The following is a 21370-nucleotide window of genomic DNA, read 5'->3' as shown; positions in this document are numbered from 1 at the left end:
CTGTAATGAAAAAATGCATTGAACCATCACTAATATGACTTGCTTGATACAAAATTGAAATGAAAAAAAAGAATGTCTTAGACTTGGATTGTTAGTAATTTTTGCATAAATATTTTGTCTAAAATAGGGTGACAGCAATTGGTTACAAACAACAGAACTGATATAAGCTGGCTAAAACAAACAAAAAAGACTAAGATTACAACACTCTTTTAGGAAACATGTGAGCCACTAGAGGCCCTGGATCTTTTAGGAAACAAGCCATTCAAGCCTCCTCTTAGTCTCCTTCAGCCTCCTCTCCCCTCTATATTCCTTCTCATACTTCACATCTTAGTTTTTCCCCTTTGACTAACTCATTCCTTAGGCATGCCTGCTCCAGTCCCAACTGTCTATAACTTCCATTTTCATATATCCAACAGTGGTTGACTAGAAAGGCTATCAATTACAGATTTTGCAGGGAGCAATTTTCCTGGTTCACTAGACATAAACAGGGCTCTCTCTGCAGCATCTGATCATTCAGGCTCCTAAAAGGATGGCTCTCAGAAAGTTGAAAAGCATAGATTCAAATCAAAGCCGAGGCTGAACATGGCAGACAAGTTTAAAAGTTATACCTTGAGTCAGTCTAAAGACAATGATTGTATTAAAACCATAGAGTCTGTATTCTAGATACTATTCTAGAGTATCTAGTGTCTAGTGGTCATTTAATTTTCTCAGTTATGCTGTGAGGAAACTCGTGTTTGAAACCTTTGTTTCAGATGATAGAACTGAAGCAATGAAAGATTAAGCAATGTCCCAAGACCACACAGTCAGGAAGTGGCAGAGCTGGACTCTAACACTAGTCGTCTAGTTGCAGATCCATGCTTTGAACAGCCATGCTATTCTGCATCTCCATGAAATGGCTTTTACCTCTCAAACAATTTTGATTTTAGTGCTCTGGTCACTACAATAAAACACAAATTTTCTAGGATTTTCTGGCTTAGAAGGAATGCAAGGACAGAACTGTGTTTTCCTGACAGCCCAGATCCCTGTGAATAACAACTACTAACTCAAAGACAGCTAGTTGGAGTCAAAGAATAATTGCTTGTTCCATGGGTTATCAACAGAAATGAGGTCCAATTTGTGCATTGCCAATGGTTAGGTATGAAAATGTAGAAGGAATGAATCCTTTTACTCATTCATTCACCAATAAATTTACCTTTAAGAAGGTCATTTTCTCTATGAATCATACATGGAAGAAGCCAGTTTTTTTCCCTGCAAAGCTGTAATACAGCCCACAGATTTCCACTCTTCAGAAAGGTGAAAGGAACATTACCTATCAATCTCATCAAAATTATGAGTCAACTACCTAATATTAGCTTGAGAATGCAGAGGTATCATGCTCTTGGACATAATTTGTCTAGCCAAGGTTTATCTAGTAATGAAGACAAAGTCCTGGTGTGAAGCATGTAGTTCTCTTGCCTACTTTATTCAAAATGTATTTATCCCTGATACGACTTAAAATAGTACTTTTAAATAAGAAAAGACCTTCAGAATATAGCAAACATCAAATCAATTTTAGCATAAAGTTAAAATATAATTTTCAGTGTTTCAGATAATTAAATTGATGGGATATTATTAGAATAAGTCTACTGTGTAAAACAAAGGGGATGTTTATATCTGCTAATGGCTTCTCCATAAGTCATGTATAACACAATTCAAAATGTATGTGAGCAATCTTTGAGAGGTATATAACAAAACTCCCATCTAACAGATGTGCCTGTGACAGTAAAAGAAAAATAAATGTCCAAATATTCATGGGCATGTTTGCCCGTCTTCCAAACCCACTGTGCAATTGCTGTATGCTAGAAAATCAAGCACCTGCAAAGTGGAATAATTGATTGACTGTGACTAAGGACTGTGCCAAAGTTTCTGAAGCCTTCTTGAGGCTCCATAACAAAACACATATAACAATGGTTGGTCACAAAGCTAACGCTGACAATTAAGTTTCATGAACTAACTGAGATTTGCAACCTTCTGGTTTCAATTTTACAGTTCAGTTCTGCCAGATGGAGTAGGGAGAAAATAACATACATAATTAAAATCAATGAAGTTACACCAACCCCAAACACCAAAAAATAAAATGAAAGGAAGAAAGCAAGAAAAAAGTATACCAATCATATGTTTTCCCACATCTGTAAGCAAAGTTAAAAATCAGAGTTAAAAATCTACAAGTCAGAACTTGGAAGCCTTTAAGAATAAATCTAAATTGTGATGCAAAAAGCTTCAAATAAAACACTCAGAACAGAATAATACATAAGAATATATGTATAAATCTCTACTGAGGAAAGAGTCATATATAATACGGATGAAGAAAAAAATGCAGTAGTAATGTGGCTGTTTAAAATAATTAATAATAAGTAAGAGTGTGCTACGAGAGCAAGAATAGACGTACTGGCCAGTAGAAAGAAGAGAAAATGAGTAACACAGTAGTGGCATATAGTGAGCCTTTAATAATTTTTAGTTATTTGTTGGATTTATTGATGCCATAAAAGACCCTACTTGGCATGAGCATTTAATCCTTGATAAGGCATCACAAATGAGTAGGTAACAGACAACTAGATAGCTACTGGGGACTACGGAAAATCATGTTATCACAATATTTTCTGACATATGTAAGATAATAAATTAAGCTGAGGGTGAGAGAAATAAACATATAAGTGAATACATCTTACCACTACATGGAATAGGACATTATTATTTTTTTTCACTTTTAAAATTAAAAAGGGGAATATACATCTTATTCAGCTTGCTGATTGCACATGCAGTGTTTTTGTCTCCCCCTGACACTCCACTGAAATTACAAACTAATTATATATTTAAAACTCTAACAATCAGGCAAGTATCCATGCTTGATGGCAATTTTCAGGAATTTAGGGAAAATATGGAAGTAAAAAAACAGGTGACATATCAACAACAGAGCTAAGGGAATCACAAACTGACATCCAAAACAAATGATTATGAAAACAGAGACCCAGGAACAATCCCAAGATAAGAGGGCATATGCTACTTTTGTTTGTAAACATTGCAGAAACCAAACATTGAGAAAGATGACACTAGGAGAGAAATTTACAAGCTAAAAAAAAAACAAATGGAATGAAACTAACAAAACAAAACTGAGACTTGAAGCTAATGAAAACGTGTAACATTAGATAATACCTTCAGTAAGAGTCAAGAAACCACACACACACATTATGTATATATATTGTATACATAACCAACCTATATATACATATCAATATATACTTATAAAACTATTAGCATTTTAAAAATTAAAAACACTTAAATAATTTGAAAAGTCTTAATTCCTATTTAGAAAACCCAAAACATTTAAGTCTAGTGAAATAAAAATTCTGCCAAACTATTCTTTTAGAACACATTCCCAAAAATATAGATATAGAAATGTCTGTAAGACTTCCAGAAGGAAAGAATAGTAAGGAACAGAACATTCATGGAAATAACAGAAACCTAAATTTCTGGGCAGATGGAAAGTATGTCTTCAGACATGCAATACCCATTTATTAAGGAAGATAAACAAACAAACAAAAAAAAGGAAAAGAAAATTTAGACCTAGACACAATGACACGCTTTCTCTCTAACACACACACATGCATGTAGGTTAAATTTCACAATTCAAAGGAAGAGAAAAATCATTACAACCTCAAGATGGTAGAATAACAAGGGGTTACTTACAAAGCTGTAGGATTCAGATTGGTTTGATGCTTCAGCAATTTCAAAGGTAAATGTCAATTGATAGATATCGATAAGGTTAGGCTAGGTTGTGTAGCATGAACAAGGGTAAAATACATTAGTGGCTTAACAGTTTGCTTTTGCTCATACTACATGTGCAAAAGAGGCCGGTGCTTGGGGATGGTGTTCCAACACTATGGAACTCGGTGGCTCAGGCTAACAGCCACTGCACCTTGGTGCACGCATGAACGTTCACTGCAGAAGTTGCAAGACAATGTAGCAGGAAAAACTGATGCTTTCCGCTTCCACCTGAAAATGACGTACATCACCTTTGCTCACATTTGCTGGCCAAAGCAAATCACACTGCCATATCTAGCTTTAAAGAGGGTGGGAAGGTGCAGTCTTACCATGCGTCTACAGTGCAGAAAGCTGAATATATTTGATTAGCTGAGCATCTGGTGAACACGTGCTTTTGTCAGTTTCACTCTAGCACCTTCTCACTAAGGAAGACAACCAAAAAGTCACATCCTGTCAAAGTATCAAGCCAAAGTCTAGAATCTCTAGGTAACACCTAGTAGATTCTTCAGTGAGAATGATAATAATTTCCATGTCTATTGGCATACCTAATGTATTTAACACACGGTAGATCTTTAAAAACAAACAAACAAACAAACAAAAAAACAAAACAAAAAAACTCCCAGCCGGGTGCAGTAGCTCACGCCTGTAATCCCAGAACTTTGGGAGGCCAAGGCCGGCGGATCATGAGGTCAGGAGATTGAGACCATCCTGGCTAAAAGTTGAAACCACATCTCTATTAAAACTACAACGAAAAATTAGCAGAGCGTGGTGGCCGGCGCCTGTACTCCCAGCTACTCAGGAGGCTGGGGCAGGAGAATGGCGCGAACCCGGGAGACAGAGTTTGCAGTGAGCCGAGTTCCCACTGCTGCACTCCAGCCTGGGTGATAGAGTGAAACTCCGTCTCAAAAAAAGAAAGCGGGGCGGAGGGGATGGGGGGCGCGTCCGAGATGGCCAAATAGGAACAGCTCCAGCCTCCAGCTCCCAGCGTGAGTGACACAGAAGACGGGTGATTTCTGCATTTTCAACTGAGTTAGTACGGGGTTCATCTCACTGGCGCATGTCAGTCAGTGCTGGTCAGTGGGTGCAGCCCAAACAGCAAGAGCTGAAGCAGGGTGAGGTATAGCCTCACCTGGGAAGAGCAAGGGGGAAGGGAATTCCTTTTCCTAGCCAAGGGAAACTGAGACACACAACACCTGGCAAATCTGGTAACTCCCATCCTAATACTGTGTTGGAAGTTCTGGCTAGGGCAATCAGGCAAGAGAAAGAAATCAAGGGTATTCAGTTAGGAAAAGAAGAAGTCAAATTGTCCCTCTTTGCAGATGACATGATTGTATATTTAGAAAATCCCATTGTCTCAGCCCAAAATCTCCTTAAGCTGATAAGCAACTTCAGCAAAGTCTCAGGATACAAAATCAATGTGCAAAAATCACAAGCATTCTTATACACCAGTAACAGACAGACAGAGAGCCAAATCATGAATGAACTTCCATTCACAATAGCTTCAAAGAGAATAAAATACCTAGGAATCCAACTTACAAGGGATGTAAAGGACCTCTTCAAGGAGAACTACAAACCACTGCTCAGTGAAATAAAAGAGGAAACAAACAAATAGAAGAACACACCATGCTCATGGATAGGAAGAATCAATATCGTGAAAATGGCCATACTGCCCAAGGTAATTTATAGATTCAATGCCATCCCCATTAAGCTACCAATGAGTTTCTTCACAGAATTGGAAAAAACTGCTTTAAAGTTCATATGGAACCAAAAAAGAGCCCGCATTGCCAAGACAATCCTAAGTCAAAAGAACAAAGCTGGAGGCATCACGCTACTTGACTTCAAACTATACTACAAGGCTACAGTAACCAAAACAGCATGGTACTGGTACCAAAATAGAGATACAGACCAATGGAACAGAACAGAGCCCTTAGAAATAATACCATACATCTACAACCATCTGATCTTTGACAAACCTGACAAAAACAAGAAATGGTTAAAAAATCAGGAAACAACAGGTGCTGGAAAGGATGTGGAGAAATAAGAACACTTTTACACTGTTGGTGGGACAGTAAACTAGTTCAATCATTGTGGAAAACAGTGTGGCGATTCCTCAAGGATCTAGAACTAGAAATACCATTTGACTCAGCCATTCCATTACTGGGGATATACCCGAAGGATTATAAGTCATGCTGTTATAAAGACACATGCACACGTATGTTTATTGCGGCACTATTCACAATGGCAAAGTCTTGGAATCAACCCAAATGTCCATCAGTGACAGACTGGATTAAGAAAATGTGGCACATATACAACATGGAATACTATGCTGCCATAAAAAAGGATGAGTTCGTGTCCTTTGTAGGGACATGGATGCAGGTGGAAACCATCATTCTTAGCAAACTATCGCAAGAACAGAAAACCAAATACCACATGTTCTTACTCATAGGTGGGAACTGAACAATGAGATCACTTGGACACAGGAAGGGGAGCGTCACACACCGGGTCCTATTGTGGGGAGGGGGTAGGGGGTAGGGATATCATTAGGAGATATACCTAATGTAAATGACGAGTTAATGGGTGCAGAACACCAACAAGGCACATGTATACATATGTAACAGACCTGCACGTTGTGCACATGTACCCTAGAACTTAAAGTATAATAAAATAAATAAATAAATAAATAATAAATACAACTCCAAGTGGTCACACAGTATGACAGAATTAAAGTAAAGCCACATTGTTTCATCTCTATAATCACTATTCTGTGAGTTTATCTCGCATCTACTGTTGAAATGCAGGATAGTGTAGTAGCACAGACGGTAGAAACAGAAATTGCACCCAAGATAGCATGAAGAAATCCAAACTGTTACAAACTCATTCTTCAAAGAGATCCAAGCAGGAGAGTTCATGTATATAGGGGCAAACTAGTACATCCGGGGAATTTTCCCACTTGACTTACATGTAGAATACAATGTCTACTAAAGAATAAGCAACAAAATTGTGCTAATTTGAAGCTTACAAATATATTAAAACTCAACAGTAATTATTGTAATTGTTTAGAAATAAGATCAACATAATACTTCTGGGGAGAAGAATATTTTATCACTGACATTGTCATCAGCTCATAGTGGTAATTTTAAAAAAGTTTTATGAGCAGAGTGTATAAGAAATGGTATAACAAGATTTGCATTTTTTAAATGATCTCTTTGTCTACATATTGGAGTACAGCAAGGGAGAATGAGGCAGACAGACCAATGAAACAGAAAACTCAGAAATAAAACCACAAACCTTCAACCATCTGCTCTCCAACAAGACCAATAAAAATAAGCAATGAGGAAAGGACTCCCTATTCAATGAATGGTGCTGGGATAACTGGCCATTCATATGCAGAAGAATGATACTGACCCCTACATTTTGCTATATACAAAAATTAACTCAAGATGGATTAAAGATTTAAATGTAAGACCTCAAACTATAAAAATCTGAAAAGAAAACCTAGGAAACCTGGGAAATTTGACATCAGTCTTGGCAAATAATATTTGAGTAAGTTCCCAAAAACAACTGCAACAAAAACAATACTTGACAAGTGGTATCTAGTTAAACTAAAAAGCTTCTACAGAGCAAAAGAAACTATGAACAATCCGAAAATCACAGAATGGGAGAAAATATTCACAAATTATGCATCTGACAAAGGTCTAATATCCAGAATCCATAAAGAACTTAAACAAATCAACAAGCTAAAATCAAATAACTCCACTGGAAAAAAAATGGGCAAAGGACATAAATAGACAATTCTCAAAAGAAAAGACGTGAAGGCTGGCAACACACATGAAAAATGCACATCATCACTAATCATCAGAGAAATGCAAAACAAAACCACAATGAGACACAATCTCATATCAGTCAGAATGGCCATGATTGAAATGTCAAAAAAAACAACAGATGCTGATAAGGCTTGGGAGAGAAGAAAATGCTTATACACTGTTGGTGGGAATGTAAATTAGTTTAGTCACGTGGAAAGCAGGGGTTTTGAGATTTCTCAAAAACACAGCTACCATTCGACCCAAGAATCCCAATCCTTGGCATATAACCAAAGGAAAACAGATAACTATAACAAAAATGCATTTGTATCTTCATCGCCACACTATTCACAATAGCAAACACATAGAATTGATCTAAATGGCCATCAACAGTGGACTAGATAAAGAAAATGTGGCACATATACACCGTGAAACAGTATGCAGCCATAAAAAAGAATGAAATCATATCCTTTGCAGTGAAATAAAGCTGGAGGCCATAATCCTAAGCAAATTAACAGAGGAACAGACAACCAAATACTGCATATTCTCACTTACAAGTAGGAGCTAATCATTGAGCACACATGGACACAAACCTAAACTACTTTATTTAATTGTCTTTCCCTCAGGTGCGAAAAACTATTTAAAAGCTGAGAAAAATATTTAAATGACTCAGGTGTGTAAAAATAATTGCCATGAGAAGGCAAGAAAAATAATAATTTGAAACATTAAAAAAATTTCAGAAGCCTCCTTTTTTAAAGGAAATTGGACAAAGATTCAAATTATAAACTAAGTAAAAATTCAAATAAATTTTAGAGAACTTTCAAACAGTATTTTGGAATAGACCAAGAGCTAAAATAAAGGGACACTAACTCTCTTTATAAATGGGCTCAAATTTGAATTAAGAGACAGTTAAAAATTGAAATGTACAATTACCAATTAGAAAATATCTGATAGGTGGTAGATGTTTCCTGAGAGCCTTAAAAAGTTAACGGACTAGAAATCAATACAGACTAAGTCCTTTTTGATCAAAGAACCAAAAGCTTCCCTCCATAAAGTACCTGTGTACATATTGCAAACAGAAAAGCCACTGGAGGAATCAAAGTTCAATTTCGGGTAAAAAGTAAAAGGACAACCTGACAAAGTCTGCCAAAGTTGTCACCAGGAGGAAGGCATTAGTATTCCAATACATCCTATTCTTTCTTTACTCCCAATAATAAAGTATAAATGGACAACATTACAGATTTATTAACTGCATGACTGAACATATCTACCATTAAGCCCACTAGGACTGCCCATCAGAGCAAAGTTTTAAAGATACTTGAAAAATAAGAAGGAAGACTAATTGACTTGTAATTAAAGCATAAAAAGAGAGAGAAGGTGAAAGAGAAAAACTGTGTCCTGAAGTAAAAATGACTGGCTGTGGTGCATTGTGTGTGTGTGTGTGTGTGGGCTGGAGGGGGGCGGGAACTAAGAAAAAGTGGAGCTTGATGGTAAATTATCAACTTTAAAAAGCGTGAGGTCAAATGGATTTTATTTGTTTTATTTACTAAAGCTACACAAGTAACAGAAATTTCTACCAATTGTTAAGTTCTTTCCCAAATCTCAATCTGTAACTTTTTTCAGGATCCTTTTTAGACAAATACTTATTTCTCTACCATGACATAATTTCTATAGATTTAATAGATAGAAACTACATTACAAATGGAACTTTCAGATAAAGCATATTGCAGAGAGATTATTTTAGAAGTTCTTATAAATTTTCTCACACATATCTAAAGTAAAACTAGACTTCTAAATGCCTACACCATTTATGAATCAAGAAATTATCAAAGAATAAGCTATGGTCCCAATATCTCTATGGACAAAAGAATTTGTAAACATAGGTAGTTTAATTATAGCAGGGTCATTGATAGTTCATGGTGGCCATTATTGTAGTGTCCCTCCAAAATTCATATCCACCCAGAACTTCAGGATGTCACCTTATTTGGAAATAGGGTCATTGCATATGTAATTAGTTAAGTTGAGGTTATACTGGATTTGGGTGCACCCTAAATCTGATAACTGACTCCTTATAAAAAGAGGAGAGGATATGCAGTGATGCAGAGAGGGGAACGCCATGTGCAAATGAAGGAGGAGATTGCAGTGATGCAGCTATAAGCCAAGGCATGCCAAGGACTGAAAGCAACCACTGAAAGCCAGGTGACAGGTGTGGAATACTCGGTCAGAGCCACTGGAAAGAACCAGCTTGGCTAACACAATTTTGGACTTCTAGACCCTAGAACCATGAGAGAATAAATGTCTTTGTCTTAAGCCTCTGTTTGTGGTAGTTTGTTGCCACAGCCCTAGGAAACTAATACAATCATACATCTTTCTTTCCGTATGTGTATAAACATTTAGGCTACGTTCAACAGCAGGCCAAGGCTGAGACTCAGCCTCAGAGCAATTATAGACCTCAAATAAATTAGTCACACCACCTTCAGATCTTGTATAAGGATCATTAAATCTCATGTTACTACATAGAGTGAATATCTATTGCTAAAGGAAAACACCAACAGTTTTCTACTAGTTGATTAACTTCTTATGAATTGGTGTTGTATTCTTCTTCTCATAAGACCATCCAGTTGTATAACACCCTTAAAGGAGCAACTTTATAACATTTATCCAGTATAGAATACTGGTTTTTAGTTCATGCGTGTTCTGGGAATGGCAATGAACTGTGTTTTGGAATGCTCTTACACCATATCCTGCCTGGATGTTTTTTGTTCATGGGTCTAAGCTTAAAGATAAAAAAGGATACAAGGATGGTACGCAATATCTAGTCTCTTGTAAGTTCCCAAAAACAAAAACAAAAAACAAAAACAAAAACGGAAGCCAAAAAGGTTCAAATGGCAAATGTGGCCCATTCTAGGGCATGTCAGATTACTAATAGGGTAAATATATATAGTAACGACAGTACATTTTTAGAATAATGCATTATTTGAGATAGCATAGAAATAAAGAGGTCTTTTAACCTTCGCAGATACTCTTTAAAAATGAAAAACAAATGTGAAGTATTTTATTCTATCTTCAGTAATTGCTGTTGTTAAATTAAGACTCACAATAGAAGGTACAATACAAGGTAGCATACTGCAGAGCAGATACTATGAAAATATCATTAAAATACATTATGTATACCTTAGAAAGACTATAGAAATGTTACAGTAGTTTGCTACACTAAACAGTCTGCTTTGACTTTTTACAGACCAATAATAACAAAAAATTTATCAACATTTACATGGAGAAATTAACATCTTCTGTTTTGGGCACAAAAATGTGGCTTTGTGAATTCTTAGGAAAAACCCTGGAATAATTGAGCTATAAGATCCATGAAGACAAGACTTGGCACCAACCATAATGGTTATTAGGTAGCACCAGAAAAAAACAAACGAAAAACCTCTCAAATTTACTAGCCAAAATCCTCCATGAAGGAAACCATCACAGTAGTGGTAAATTGGCTGTAATGTTAAATAAACATGGGTGGGAAAACATTTTTTGAATAGCAGAGGATGGGTAATTCTTGCCTTCTCTGTACCTAATATAACTTTTTTTTTTTTTTGAAAGGGAGTCTTGTTCTGTCGCCCAGGCTGGAGTGGAGTGCAGCTGTGTGATCTCTGTTCACTGCAACCTCCGCCTCCCGGGTTCAAGCAATTCTCCTGGCTCAGCCTCCTGAGCAGCTGGGATTACAGGTGTGCACCACCACACCCAGCTAATTTATGTGCTTTTAGTGGAGGCAGGTTTTTACCATATTGGCCAGGCTGGTCTTGAAATCCTGACCTCAAACGATCCACCCACCTTGGCCTCCCAAAGTGCTGGGATTACAGGTGAGAGCCACAGCACCCAGCCCTGTAACTAATACACTTATGGGAAAATAATGAAAGTGAGATGAACAGGAACCCTGCCCTTAAGGAATCTCTGAGCATCTATCTCCAAATAGATTTCATACAATTGGTTCTTTTTGTGGACTATAAATATGTACTAAAAATAGTATGCATATTTTGTGGACGGTTTGAATCATTTTCCTTTCAAAAAAGTCACAGCATCCACAGAGCTATAAATAAATATATATACACACACACACACACACACACACACATGAAGTTTGTCTTTCCTGTCTGGGACATTGCAACTTTTCTATCCAGTCAAATGGGAACATAGTTAACTGGAATAGTTATTATTATTATTTTGAGACGAAGTCTCACTCTTGTCCCCCAGGCTAGAGTGCAATGGCACGATCTCGGCTCACTGCAACCTCTGCCTCCCAGGTTCAAGCTATTCTTCTGCCTCAGCCTCCCGAGTAGCTGGAATTACAGGCACCTGCCACCACACCCAGCTAATTTTTGTATTTTTAGTAGAGATGGGGTTTCACCATGTTGGCCAGGCTGGTCTTGAACCCCTGACCTCAGGTGATCCGCCTACCTTGGCACTCCAAAGTGCTGGGATTATAGGCATGAGCCATTGCTCCCGGCCGGAATAGTTATTCTTGAATTATTCGAGGGTTTGCTGTTCTTCAGAAACTTCACTCACCTAGTCACTCCGAACTTTTGAACAAATAGAAGGAATCTTAGCAGAACTAGAAAGCTCTATTTTAACAAAGATCTTTAACTGAAGTTGTACAGGTAAGTAAGATGATCCAGTAAATCTGCCAGGAAATGCCAAGATCTTCAAACAGGCCAATGGCAGTACGAAGTAGATAACTTCTGCTCAAAACCTTTGGAATAAGAGTATCTATGAGCTTCATGCTAGTGTTTATGACCTTTTTACCAGACTTTTCTTCTTTATTGATTAAGCATTTGCACTTCTGACTTAGCCTACTAATCCAGTGACTTAAGTTTTATCAGAGACAATCATCACCTTAACTCTATACTTCAGTTCTCCCAGCCAGTTTTAGTGCAACCAATTAAAACAATTAATATAAAATATGGCACACCTATCTCATCAATAATGATACACTTTTAGACAATACACAAATGAAAGAATAATGACACAATTTTAGACAATACATAAATGAAAGAAAGATTTTTGTTTTTCCTTGCACTGGAAAAAATACAAGCTGCAAAAATAACTATCACAATATACCTGAAGTGCCCGAGGTTTCTTCCCTTCCCCTATGTGGGCTCATGCTTTTCAGTGCCAAACCAGATGGAAGGCTCATTATTCTACAGGGCGAGTGGTTAGATTTTCCTACAACTTAAGACCCTCTAATGCCCTCAGTGAATATCGTCTTCATTCAAAATGTCCAAAGGAATAAAACTCTTGCCGAGTTAAACAAACAAACAAACAAACAAAAACCCTCATATCTGATGAAACAAGACTCATAGGGAAATCAATCCCAGTAATAAATTTGAAGAAATGGAGGTGGTCTTCAAAAACTGTGACACTGAATTGTGATGCTGTGGTTAATAATACAGCACAAGCCCCACGGGCACAACAAACTAGTTAAATATTCTTAGTTCAAGAAGTATGGGTAATAGAAAAGTACTGCATTATCTTTGGGCCAATGAGTATGTACTTCATCATTTCTAAACTTTATGTTAATCTGTATTAACATCAAAAACGGGATAAAATGGTGTTTGTGTTTGTGAGGCAGGAGTATACTCAGTGGAAACTACAAAGCTTAAGAGACATTTGCTAGAAATTAACAAAGATTAAAAAACGAATACATTTAGAGAACAACACAAGAAGCCAGAACAAGAACCAAAAAATATATTAAGAAAATAAAAACAAAAGGAAAATTCAACAAAATGTGCCTTCACTTATTTTTTCTATATACTTTGTATAACAATAAGAGTGATGGATTCAAGTACCTAATTAAAATTGGTTTTGTTTATATCAATTTCTATCAAATACTTTTGCTCATTGAATTGTTTGAATTTCTACGTGAGTTCTTTTGTGTGGTTAAGAGATCAAACTTTATTAGATTTTGAACAAGAATTAAAGGGAGCAGATAAACAAGAAGCATATTAAAGAGGAGAAATGACATAACACTATAAAAATAAGAATCACAGATATAGTTTTTTGATGCTTTGTTGATTCTTAATGCCTATGGTCCTTGAGGTAAGTTTTGCTTTTAGGAGAGTATTACTCCAAAAGTTGGTTCAAATAAGAGAAACTGACATGTAACTAACCTTAGAGCTACAGGGGAGAACAACAACGCCCAACTGCAGCATGCGATTTAAAATCCTGTCTTGGAGCATTTAGACAATTGAATCCTCAGAATATACTTCACCAAGATAAGGATGGTATGCAATATCTAGTCTCTTGTAAGTTCCAAAAACCAAAAACAAAAACGGAAGTCAAAAAGGTTCAAATGGCAAATGTGGCCCATTCTAGGGCATGTCAGATTACTAACAGGGTAAATATATATAGTAACGACAGTACATTTTTAGAATAATGCATTATTTGAGATAGCATAGAAATAAAGAAAGAAAGAGCATAGAAATAAATGATGCTGCATTTAAAAATCACTTTAAATGACATAAAAATTTTACCTGATTTTAAACTGGTGAGATAAGCATTAAAAAAGTGAACAATCTCTTAGGAAAATATGCTTTGTTATTAAACTCTCCCCAGATTTATCTGTAGGCTACTTACATCATCTGTTGATGCCAAATACTCTGGGTCTTATCAACTTCCTCAGAAACCCATGCCCTAAAATTTAACCCACAGTCCTAGAAACGGTTGAATCCTAATTCTACCTTGGAAAATAAACATATGCATAAAATTTAATTCATTTTTTTTCTCTCTCTCTCTTTGGAGTATTTGAAACTGTCGATGCCATTCAGGGTGTTTAGAAGACAATGCCCCATGCTGGTCATGGTCAATATTCACAATGTCCCTTTTGCTCTCAGAAAAGCTGTGGAGGGAAACCAAGGGTCTTTCAAAGTCTAATGTTCTCTTGTAGGGTTTATCACCCACAAAGCAGACTATAAAGTAACAACTTGCTAATGGGAAGATAAATTTTAGCTGAAGGAGAAATTGAAGTGCAGAACAAAGGACCCAAATCTATCACAGGGAAACATACTAGGGACATGAAGAAAACCTTGGACAACTGGTTTTGGAAAATGTTCAGGGAATGTCATTAGAAAACATTTTCAACAAACTAAGGTTAGAAAGGATGGCGGAGAGCCATTACTTCAACTCACTTGGCAAACTAATGACTTTGGAAAAGACAGTTCTTTAATTTTGAAACAACTGCAATAAAGAACCCGATCCAAATTGACATATTGATCAATCTATTCCAGAACTGATGCTTCAGGAAGATGCCCTGAATGTCACTGGTGTGAATCACAATGAGGTATTTAAAACGCAGCAGTTCATTGGGATTTATTTTACAAAAATAACATTGAAGATGAGTAAGAATTACTGTTTCAATTTGAAGAATAAACCCCTGTCAACCAAAGCATGGCAACAGTATGTTTTTTTTTTTTAAAAAAATCCATCTTGACTATGTAATTTTCCACCCAAAATATGACAGATGGCTTTACTTAAATAAATGACTGCACTATGTAAGATCATAGTTGGAATGCTATTTCTCCTGGTGCAGCCACACAGTTCTGCAGCTCTACATATCAAAGGATTTCACCTTCAGAGGACATGAGAATGAATTGGCTAACAGTCATTATGTTTTCAAGATATACACAGTACTGCTGAGGACTTTATACGGATGAATAAAGCCATTCAGGTGAAGGTTTACGGTAGTCACAGACAGCGGCGTTTCTAAGTCAGGCTCAAATTTCCATTGTCGAACCTTACCATGTTCAGGGTGAAGCTGCAAGAAATAAGATACACATAGAGAAAAAAAGGCCAAGTCAGAGATTTTAGTCTATTCCTTTCTCTCTCTCTCTCCCCCTCACTCTCTCTCTTTTTTTTTCTTTGAGTTTGGTTCCTTATCAACTTGTGAAAAGCTGCTGGAAAGTAAGAGAGATTTTGCTGCCAGGTCTGAACTGCAGGGGTGGAATTGGCAGTAGTAAAACCAAAAAGATTGAGCAAATAAAAGATAATATAGATTGTTTCCTGTTGTGTCTGTTTTCAAATGACTGTGTTTAAATGAACTTCTTTTTTAGCAAACCGTTTTTAGTCTCTCTCTTTCTGGCCTCCAGTGACCTTTTACTGATTCTTTTCCGCTTGTGTCTGAAAGCATCTGAAACTTTGGTCTTTGTCTCAAAGAATTCATGAGAATAAATATAACATCAACAGTTTGGATAAGCAGTTTGATCAGGATTTATGAAATATTTGGCCAACAAAAGTTAATCTTATATTTTGCACCGATTTAATGCGTTTATAAACATTTTTTAAAAATTAAGAAATAAAGGTTTGAGGCCGGGCGCGGTGGCTCAAGCCTGTAATCCCAGCACTTTGGGAGGCCGAGACGGGCGGATCATGAGGTCAGGAGATCGAGACCATCCTGGCTAACACGGTGAAACCCCGTCTCTACTAAAAAATACAAAAACTAGCTGGGCGAGGTGGTGGGCGCCTGTAGTCCCAGCTACTCGGGAGGCTGAGGCAGGAGAATGGCGTGAACCCGGGAGGCGGAGCTTGCAGTGAGCTGAGATCTGGCCACTGCACTCCAGCCCGGGCGACAGAGCGAGACTCCGTCTCAAAAAAAAAAAAAAAAAAAAAAAAAAAAAGAAATAAAGGTTTGAAAGGCAAACTGTAAATCTAGTGCATTTCATCTATAAAGAGATTTGATAATAGTAGAACAAGCTTGGATTTTCATGTTGTCCATAATATAAATTTCAGCTTGTTAGAGTCACTTTTAAGTTTAATAGGACTTCCCCCCACATTTGTTTGATACAGAACAATGCGCTTTCAAATGAAGAGGAAATCAGCTCTCAGGAAGGAGGAAACACTCAACCACAGCAATCCTTCTACTAAGTCAAACGGTGTGGACGGCCAATTATTTTATCATTTTGATAAACTAAAAATGGTAATTTCAACCTAATAGGTGCCTATGAGATAATAGGCAGACAAACGTAACAAATCTATTACACAACCTGACTTTGGTAGGTGCTATTTTCTACCTTTGATTCAGTCTGCTCTTTAACTGGATTGTCAATAAAAAAAGACCAATAAATCATAAAGTATTGCAGTTGAATAATTATGATAACATTTGTTCTCTCACATTGCTATAAAGAAATACCTGAGACTGGGTAATGTATATAGAAAAGAGGTTTTACTTGGCTCACGTTTCTGCAGGCTGTTAAGGAAGCATAGCAGCTTCTGCTTCTGGGGAGGACTCAGAAGACTTATACCCATGGTGGAAGGTGAAAGGGAAGCAGGCACATCTTATGTGGCTGGAGCAGGAGGAAGAGGCAGGGGATGGTGCTACACACTTTTAAACAACCAGATCTTGTGATAACTCACTCACTCACTCACTGTAAGAACAGGACTGAGGATTCATGAAGGATATGTCTCCATGATCCAATCATTTCTCACCAGGCCCTACCTCCAACACTGGAGATTACCACCTGAGATTTGGGTGGGGACACGAATCCAAACTATGTCAAGGCCCCTGTAAGAAACTTTTGTGTAGGCCTATATTCCCTATTTCATAAACAATTCTGTGTATGAAACACTTCAAACGGAGAAAATGGAGACCACCATTATTCAATAATTAATGCCAATAATTAGTCACTTTTTATCTGATTTTAAGATATTAAAATATTACAAATATATTTGAAACCTTCTTCATATATCTTTCACCACTCTCCTTTCTTACCTTCATTCTAAGCAGTAAACACTAATATAAGTTGATTTACATTTTTTCCTACCATTACCTTATAATGCTATGCATTTATATACTATTTTGTTTTTTAATATTACAGGCAAATGGTATCCTGAATGTACCATACTCTGATTAACTGATGATTTTAAGAAATGTTCATGTTGAAATGAGACTGTGTAACTCTTCTGCTCTCAATGCAATCACTGCAGAAACCAGAGTCCCTCCAGAACATGCAAGGCCCCAGGGTGATTTTTTTAACCGATTCTTCAGTCCCCTTCCCCTCCATTTTCCCTCATCCTTACTGAGCTTTAGCCATGCTAGCCTATTGGTATTTTTTGGTTGTTCACCTTCCTGAAATTCATTTCTTTAAAAATAAATTTTAACATATGCTTTTAAGGTATCAAACATGACATCATGGTATATGTAAGAGAAAGTAAAAGGTTTGATACAGTGAAGCAAATGAACATACCTATCATCCCACAATTACCATATTTTTTTGGTGGAAAGAGCAGCTAAAATCTACTAGAATGCTTTTTAAACAGATTCATAACACTTTTCAGTACCTGTCACACGTTTGCTTGATTGAATGCATCCTCAAAAGAATATAAATCTCAAGAAAATGGAACATTTTGGGGGAAAGTGGAAACACTCTTCTATATATGTTTATAGCAATAACTGGCTCAATAAGATTAAGTAAATAAATTAATTTTATCAGTATTGGATAGTTTTGTTGGATATAAAGTTTGGGGTTAACTATTTTTGCTTTCAGCCTTTGAGAATGTCATTTCATTGCCTTCTGCCATTCGTTTTTTCAAAAGCAAAGTCATCAAAATTTTATAAATTCATTAAACATACACAATAAAATTTAACAAAATGTAATGTACTCTTCTATCTCATGAGTCAAGTTTCTTTTGTTGCTTTCAAGATTATCTGTTTGTCTTTGGCTTTCATGGGTTTGGTTATGATGTACCTAGGTGAACATGTTTTGTGTTTATTATACTTAAAGTTTGTTGAGCTCCTACATCTCCAGATTAACTTTCTTTCTATCAATTTCAGGAAAGCCTTGATCATTATTTATTCCATTTTCTTTTCCCTTTGTCTCCTTTATGTCCTTTTGGGACCATGATTACACATAAATTGGTATGCCTGGCATTGTGCCACAAGTCCCTGAAGCTCAGCTAACTTTAATTTTGTTTCCTGTATATTCTTCAAATTGCATAATTGCTATTACTTATCTTCAAATTAACCACTTAATTTTTCTGCAATCTCAAATCTGCTGTCAGGCACATCTAGTGAATTTTTCATTTTGATTGTTCTTTTGAATTATAGTTCCTTTTGATTTTTTTTCTTTATAGTTTCCATTTCTCTGTTGAGAGTCAGTATTTGGCAAACCATTGACATCTTCTTTCTCTCCCTTGCATATAGTTTTTAAAAATTTCTTGTAGATATTTAAAACAGAGATTTAAGTACAAGCCCATTATTAGAAAAACACCTTAAACTAATGAAGTAGTAATGGTGACTCAATGCAATAGATGAAGAGTAAACAAAAATCTCACCTCTTACTGTGCCAATTTGATTGGTCGGACCTAACAACAAGTGTAGAACCCTGCGTAGGAAAAGGTTTGCAATCTCTCCTTTTCATTGTCATTTATATGTATTTAATTTAATGTATGTGTTTAAATATACATAAGGACATTACTTCACTGTGCTTTTTCTACCTACTTAAATCTGCAGAAAATCAGAGTCATAAGTAAATTAAACACGAATGCTTCGTGAGGAAAAATTCATACTAAATCAGGAGAAAAGAACACAAAGCTGCTAGATCCCGTGGCTTCATTGGTAATTACTAAATATGAATATAAACTTCCCAATAGATTCCAGGGTTTAGCCAAAATGGACAGATAAATAGAGCCATACTATCTGCTAGCCACTGTGTTATTCATATGATCAGAAGTGTAGAGAATGAAATAACTTTCTGCTTCGATAAAACTTGGTCTACCAAAAGTACTGAAAATATGGAACAGTAGACTTGTCAATTATTGTTACATTATCTAACATCATTTTGTGTAGTAAATGTAATCTTTGGGCTAATCTTTCAGCCATTTTCATTTTTAGAAAGAATTAAACAAATAACATTTAGAAATAATTTTAAGTTCTGTAAAGAAGTTAAAAAGCCAGAGATCACACACTTATTCCTGCTGCTTTGTATTTTTCTTATCTACTTGATAGAAAAGATCTTAATACTTCAAGGTTATGTGATATATAAATAGTAAATAATAACATAATAATGTACACTCAATATTAAGTATAAATACATGCACAAATGGGGCCGGGCACGAGGGCTCATACCTGTAATCCCAGCACTTTGGGAGACTGAGGCAGATGGAACACTTGAGGTCAGGAGTTTGAGACCAGCCTGGCCAATGTGGTGAAACCCCTTCTCGACTAAAAATAGAAAAATAGCTGGGCGTGCTGGCGCACACCTGTAATCCCAGCTACTCAGGAGGCTGAGGCACGGGGAATCACTTGAACCCAGGAGGCAGAGGCTGCAATGAGCTGAGATCGCACCAGTGCACTCCAGCCTGGGCGACAGAGCAAGACTCTGTCTCAAATATAAATAAATAAATAAGCAAACAAACAAATAAATAAAAATACTTGCACAATTACCTGTTACTCGAACACAAAATCATTCAACAGGAAGGAGAGAGAGAGAAAATTTATATAAATATGTGTTTCTTAAATCAGGGTATGAATTCTATCAGTAATATGCTGAACTAAACATTTATGTTTACTTTTGGAACTCTTTGCAAACCACTCTTGCTCTAGTGAACTGTCACTCTCAGGATTTTTCTTAAGTACCTATTGAGACAACAAATAAGAAATTAGGCAATGTGTATCTTTAGACTTGCCAGTCATGTTGCAGGGGAAATGCTTTACTCACCTTTAATATACAAGATGAAAAGCATTCAGAACAAGAGTGGCAGACAGGCTTATACATCAGGAGAGAAGAGAGAGTAGATTTGGCCAAAGTTCAGTCCCTTGGCTCATCTCTGGACTCGAAGCATCATAAAGGCAGCCCACTGCATCCCTAATGTGTTGCTTCTGTACATCCAGCCCCGCACTAATTGACACTGACGCTGAACACCTGTTCCTGATGATGAAAATTACGCTGTAGCTTTGCAGCTATCCTTCTCTCTAATTTTGCATTGGATAAAAAAGCTGCAGTGTGAGTTCCAATGTCACTTTGGTGTTAGGCTGAGTTGTTGATTAATAGGCTTGCCCCAAAGTTTACATCTTTAAGTAATTTTTCTCTCTCCTAAGAAAACCAGATATATTTTCTTTTTTAACAGCCTTATTGAGTAGAAATGAGTAAAAACCCTGCACATATTTAATGCATACCTTTTGACAGGTTTGGACATATGTATACACCCAAGAGTCCATAATCATAATTAAGGTCATAGACATATCCAACATCTGCAGAAGTTTACTCGTGTCCCTTTTGTGTGTGCGCGTGGTAAGAACACCTAACAAGAGCTCTACATTTTGAACAAATGTATAAGTGCAAATGACGGTATTGTTACACATAAGGTACTGTGCTGTTCAGTAGACCTCATCTTGTATAACTGAAACTGTCCCAGTTGAGCAACATCCCATTTTCCCCTCTCCTCAGACACTGGCAACCACTGTTCTATTCAAACCAGAGGTAGGTTCAATTGCTGTTGTTGCAAACTGTGACAAAGTTGAAAATTATAAAGCCATGTTGGATTCCAAGACATTTGAGGACCATCTATAACATACTGTGCTGATACAGAAATAGATGAAGTACAGTCCATTGTGCCAGACACACACCACACTCCATACTTGTTAGCTGCTATTCTTACCACCAATAAACCATTTTTAGGCTTTAAACTTTCTTCAAGTACTGCCCACAGTACATCTTGTACTTCTAAACAAAAAGGTATTATTGTGCTCTGACTGCTGCTCCACATCGCTGATCTCTAATGGA

The 21370-nt window shown here is 36.7% G+C and overlaps 1 long non-coding RNA gene and 1 pseudogene across 1 annotated transcript in view; both read right to left on the bottom strand.

Annotated features, from left to right (window-relative positions):
* The window catches only part of LOC140708969 (non-histone chromosomal protein HMG-14 pseudogene), a 155301-nt pseudogene extending 133948 nt beyond the window's left edge, over positions 1-21353 (bottom strand).
* LOC140709045 (uncharacterized) overlaps positions 1-21370 on the bottom strand; it is a 308022-nt gene that overhangs the window by 284555 nt on the left and 2097 nt on the right. The window lies entirely within an intron of this gene.

This window comes from Chlorocebus sabaeus, chromosome 18 (assembly GCF_047675955.1).
Source record: "Chlorocebus sabaeus isolate Y175 chromosome 18, mChlSab1.0.hap1, whole genome shotgun sequence".
Taxonomy (NCBI): domain Eukaryota; kingdom Metazoa; phylum Chordata; class Mammalia; order Primates; family Cercopithecidae; genus Chlorocebus; species Chlorocebus sabaeus.
Note: the sequence above shows the minus strand (reverse complement) of the source record. Positions and strands in the feature narration are given on the sequence as shown.